Raw genomic sequence first — 6,613 nt, 5'->3', positions numbered from 1 at the left:
TATAAGAAAATTCGTCCTCGAATTTTCAATGCACATCTTAATAAGAACATATCTTCTAATGTTCTTATGTTGCTTCCCTGACTTATTCTTTCTTGTCATCATCAGAAACTTACTTTTCAATCCTTTAGTTTTCCAACTATCTTTTTCGTTTATACATTCATCTTCTGTTTCTTATCATATAAACAATAACCAGTAATACCAATCCATTGTTGTCTTTTCTCTCGTTCGATTATGCATTTTTCTTTGACCTTTCTAAAATTCCATATAATGTCACTCATCACGTTGACAGTAACATCCATCTCATCACTCTATATCATGAATCCATCTATTTCTTCATAACTCTTTAATTACCTTATAACCATACCAACTTGTATTTCGTCATCATTTGACCAAAACACAACTTTAAATCTTCTTCAATTGTGATTAAACATATACTTTAAGGAGTCAAACAATATTTTCACATCACCTTGCACACTTTTCGTGTTTTTATATCGAACTTATCATTTACACTTCCATACAAATCCTCACTTCATTCACTATATCACGTTTATGTAATCAAAATATACAACTATATCTAATACAATTTCATCACAAAATCTTGTTAGTCAACGCTAACTCTTTCATTCTAAAGTACAAATCCTTATCATCTCCACACTCTTTCTTATACACAATACTATCCCTTTGTTTCAGATTCATAACTCTGATTTCATTCATATAATGTTACTTATCCTGTAGACAGTAACATCAATTCTTATCACTAAAAATAAAAAATCAATCAATTCATTTCTTTCCTCATTTTCTAATTAATTCACCACAATCCAAACTTTTACTCATTCTTTCATCATTGTCTGTATTACGATACACATAATCTCTTCATATAACCTTACATACTTTTCTTACTTCTAATCAAACTTATAATTTGCACTTCCTTATAACCCTTTATCATATTTACTCATTTAAACACCATCTTTTCATTTCTTTATCCATTTATCCTTTTATTATCAAAATCTTCTTATATACAAATCATATATTTCCTTCCATGTTCACATACTCTTGTCTTATCACTTATTCTTATCTCTGTGTAACCATCTTCATTGCATCCTCATAACTTTGATATCCCTATTTCTTCTACCGATCTTTATTCTTTATCATCTCTTGTATTTGTATTTTCTTCTTTAAAGCCACTTTTTAAAACATACCAATGCTTATCTCTTTGCCTACATCATATCGGTATGATCAAGATACATAACCACATCCAGATTCATATCATATTTGATTAACTCCACTTTATCTTTCCTCCAATCTTATAACTCTAGCACATTTACTCTGACAGCTAGATAATAACTTTTGTTCAATCTAGGGCACAATCCCTATTATACCAATCATATACATCATTTCCAATCTAAATTATCTCAAAATTCGCTTACTCAACTTATCAATTTCACTTCTATTCTCATACATCCTGAAATTTCTTTTGCTCAAACTCAACATTCTGACTTCCTGTGTCCTATAATCTGATCATCGATATACACATTCTCAAACTCTTCTTATCAATCCTCAGTTTTACTTAAATATACAAATTCTTACTTCATTTTCCTTTACTATACCACATTACTATGATCCAAATATGCAACTGTATCCAGATCCATTGCAGATTTGGTTATCATATCCTGACAATATCTTATAATCTTATAATTCCAGTACATTTTTATCACATACTCTAGTTAGCCAATGCTAACTCTTTCCATCTTAACTGCAAACCCTTATCATAAACATACTCTTGTTTATGCGCAATACTATCACTTCGTTTCAAACTCATAAGCTCTGACTTTATACATCTTATACACTTGTCACGGATGCACTTATCCTTGAGTTCTTCTATACGTACTCACCACGTCATTAGATCTTTTTAACATTCTTATGGTGACACCTGTTCACCATATTCTATCTTATCCACATAATAACAAAACTACTCTATATCGTGTTTCCGATTCAAAACAATGAAAACTTTCTATCATTATTCAGATATGATTTCAGCTTTCTGAAATCAACTTTTGATATTACTAGGCATTTCCTGAGGTGTCCGCTCTTCATCCTACCTGGCCAGGGCAGGTGAATAGCTATCACAATCAGGAATATCACCTTTCACTTACTTCGAAATTATCACGATCGGATTTCTACTGTATTAAACTATTCTTATTCTATTAGCAAGACAACATATTCCTTACACTATCAGATCAGAAATTTTTCAATCTATGTTGGCATGTACACCTTTTATGACACTTTGGACTTCGGTTTATGCCGAGAATCGGCTAAACCTTAGCTCTGATACCATTAAATGTAACACCCCAACCCGTATCCGACCCGAATACGAGTTCGAAGTGTCACATTGACTTTTCAAACATTTATTCGTATAAAATAATGAGTAATTTAAAAACTTTGATAACATTTAGCTTATTCAAAACGTTTACAAAATATATCAGAGTTCATACAATTTATATCTTTAGACTACATGCCAACTACACTCTATAAACAGTACATATATTTTCTGATCTGACATTTGGTAAGGAGAACTGACCTGTCTTACTCCGCATTACTCTTTACTCTTCTCGAAACCTACGTGTGAAACAATCACACGCTAAGTCGAAGACTTAGTGAGGCATAAAAACTTATAATGCACTTTATAATATATATCAATACATGCATGTTCTGTTCTATCATGTTATACCAAATTACATGCTTTCTTTGTATCATATAAAATCATATCAGATTAATTACAGTAAATACATACATACATACACATAACTCATCATTAACAGTTCATCATGTAATCACATACTTTTATGCTTAGCCTTTTCAATCAAACACTATACACACACAACATCATATCATTTCTATAACATTTATCATATCACTAACATATATTTGTTTATATCTCTTGATTAGCCCATGTACATATGTGAGAACTATAGATATGTGAGTTTATGGAGGTTGTGCACTAATGCTGTCACCACAGCTCATATAAATGCACCGAAGTGCCACATAAAATTGCACCGTAGTGCCGCGTAGAATTGCACCGTAGTGCCATATAATAATGTCCATAAGGACCACATATCATTCCTTAAGAATTATATACATATACTAGGGATCAAGTATGCGTCTCACCAGACTTCACACATGTTCCAAAGAATACATATATGTCCCGAAGGACCACATATCATTCCTTAAGAATCATATACATATGCTAGGGATCAAGTATGTGTCTCACCAGACTTCACACATGTTCCAAAGAATACATATATGTCCCGAAGGACCACATAGACCCTCGACTCTTGGCATGCCAACTATACCCCTAGCTCTCATGACATATAACATGGGCATTGTCATTTAACAGTTCACATTACTTGTCATTTCTCTTCTGTCACATACCATATGTATGTGTAATCATGTATTCCATATCATATCACATGTTCATATAAGCTCATAGCTTCTTTTACATATACATGTAATCACTTAGTCTATTTTCATGTAATTCTTTTTACTTCTCATATGATTTTATATTCATATCTCACATATTTAATATAGTCACTTGGCTTATTTCATTTCACATTGGGCATGTCTCATAGCATATATCACACATGCATATAATCATGTAACATATATAATAACCTATATCCATTTCATGTATCCATACACATATCAAAATCATAAATCAAATAACATTGTATTATTACATACTTTGTTCCATAGCCATATATTTACATATCTTATACTTACCTAGTTTACTTTATTTCACACATAGTCACATAATCACGTAATATACTTACGCATAGATCATTTTCATACCTAAATCATATAACACCCAATTCTTCCTCATAAAGTTATATATTATATTCATATAATATCATATTATCCTATAAGTAAATACTTATCTTATGGTTTGGTATCATCATTTATACTCAATTCCCTTCACTAATATATTATTCTCATATTACTCTATAGTCTAATCTTATTTAACTCATCACCTTTCTCATGTAGTCATATACATCTATTATATAAATTCTTATAATTGATCACTTATACTATTAACATGTATGGCCACTTATCATATAACCTATTTCACATTCCCATGCAATCATATAGACCATTCATATTAATTCCTATACTTATCACAATACATGTATTCACACAATCATTTAACACATATTGTAATATATATCACATATACCCAAATCAAACATATGCCTATGATCATAAATTAATGCATTATAATATAGGAAATAGACTCGTCGCAAGTCTTATTTCCATTAAACATCATAAACTAACTTGTATGCACTCACCTGGCCTCACTAGTCCATTCTAATCTCTTATCTTCCCTTTTATTGATCTTACTTGTCAATGATTCCGGAACTCGTTTAGGCTCTGAATCTACATAATTATACATTTTAAGACAATTATTAGATACATACACCTTGTAATTTGATACTAGCAACTTAAACGAACTTATTAAACCAATATTTACAGTTTTCCTTTAGGGGGAATCGGTTCCCTCCTGTGGGGGTATCGGTTCCCCCATGACATTCTGGAAATTTTATTCGCTTGAAGGGGTATCGGTTCCCCTAGCCCAGAATTACATTTTTGAATTCGAAAATCCCTTCATTTTCAGCTCCATACCTCATACTTCACTTCCATTAATATTCCTAACTTTCATACACATAATTAAACTCGTTTCTACTCCATAATCACTTCCTTAAACTCAAAATCCTATCTTTTACATGATATTCAAGAATCATACTCAAATACCAACATGTTCTAACTTTAATTCTATCACCTTATACTTCTTAATTAGCTTGATAACAAGTCAAATCCAACTTCAAATTCTTATTATGACCTCTAATCCAATATTTCATTCAATGGCTTCTAACCTTTAATCTCCCTTAACTTACAATTCTTTGAGTTTCTACAACTCTTTTTCCTTCTATAATCTATCTTAAGGCTTCCATAATTAAAACCATGCTTGAATTTGAAGGATTAATCAAGAGAAATTAAACTCACCTTAGCTTGGGCTCTTCACGTTGAAGAAGAAAGAAGAATCAAGAGTTATCTGGAAACTCTTGTTTCTTTCACTTGGATATTATAATACCCATTAACTATTATTTAATTATTACCTTTGCTCAATGACCCTTTTACCCTTTTAGTTCTCATTCACTTACTAATTCATCCTACCCAACATCTTTAATTAATTCCTTCACTTTTCGATTAATTGAATTTGATCACTGACATTTTAAAATCTTACACTTTAATCACTAACCCGGTATGGAGGATGTTACACAAGCACTCTGTATTTGACATACCTTGTAGTTCAAAACTTTCATGACATCATGGAAACTTGTCTTCGTAATAAAAATGTATTGACAATCTTTATTCTTGTGAGCAAATATCCTTCACCTTTCCCCCTAATGTGGAGGGTGATCCTTGGTTAGGGTTGAATTAGAAGAAAAATCATTCAGGCTCAAGTGGGGATAACAAAGGATATATATATATATATTAAAGGATAAATGAAATAATGCCGTTCGTCATCTCATACATAGAAACCTTTGTAAAAAGAGGTATCTCCAGGGGGATGAATATTCAAGATTAATTTTACTTACATGAAAAATGTAATTAATGCATGATATATTTATTTCAATCAATCACTTTCCCCTTCTTCTTTGAGTATGCCCTAATCACTCGAAATTATCATCAATGAGTTGGTCCATGATGCCTCATCTCGTCTCTTCTTGCAGTAAAATTCACGGATAATTGAAAGTTTGGTTCTTTTGAGGTCTTTTGGTTTATGATGGTTTTGTGTTTGAAAGGACAAATGTGTGACTCTTAAAGTCATGTATATGGTGGAAGGTAATATCATCAATCAACTCTATCCGATAAGGTAAACATCTAGAGTTGGTGTCTCAAAAACAGGTAGAGACATTTCTTCAGAGTCTCAGATAAATGTAGTGTCAACATTTGGTTTTGGTAAGGGTCGAGTAATTGACATTGGATGGGATATTGAAGATATAATTTTACCACTTGCCAATAGATCTATAACTCTTGAAAAATTAAAAGAATATTTAATCTACTTGATACTCAATAATCTCAAGATTAAAATTTGACTCCTTGCTCATAACCATAAAAGAAACACATATTTATTTATTGCACAAAAGGCGGAGAAAGGAACAAAAAACATATTCAAACAAGATGCTGAAAATAGAAAGTACTACAGTGATAGATAACACTTCCACTTGTTTATGCATTATTACTCCTCTATTGTTGGGTGTGTACTTGGCCCAGGATTTTTATCCTTATTTGCCCCCCATTTCTTGATCATTTCTTGTGTCAAGACTCCCTTGTCGACGAACATCTCTATTTCCTTTAACAGTGACCAACAATTCCCTGTTGAATGTCCAGATACTCCCAAGTGAAAATTACAGAAGCTATTTTGATCATAGCAATGAGCATAAGGCTTTGGTGACACATTTACTAATCTTGGTGTAATGTATTGACCTTTAACCAAATGAGGGTACAGGTCTGAGATAGATTCTTGAAACACCTTCAGAGTTTTTCTCGCTCGCGA

The sequence above is a fragment of the Hibiscus syriacus genome, unplaced genomic scaffold (assembly GCF_006381635.1).
Source record: "Hibiscus syriacus cultivar Baekdansim isolate YM2019G1 unplaced genomic scaffold, ASM638163v2 tig00111088_pilon, whole genome shotgun sequence".
Lineage (NCBI taxonomy): Eukaryota > Viridiplantae > Streptophyta > Magnoliopsida > Malvales > Malvaceae > Hibiscus > Hibiscus syriacus.
This window is presented reverse-complemented; position numbering follows the sequence as displayed.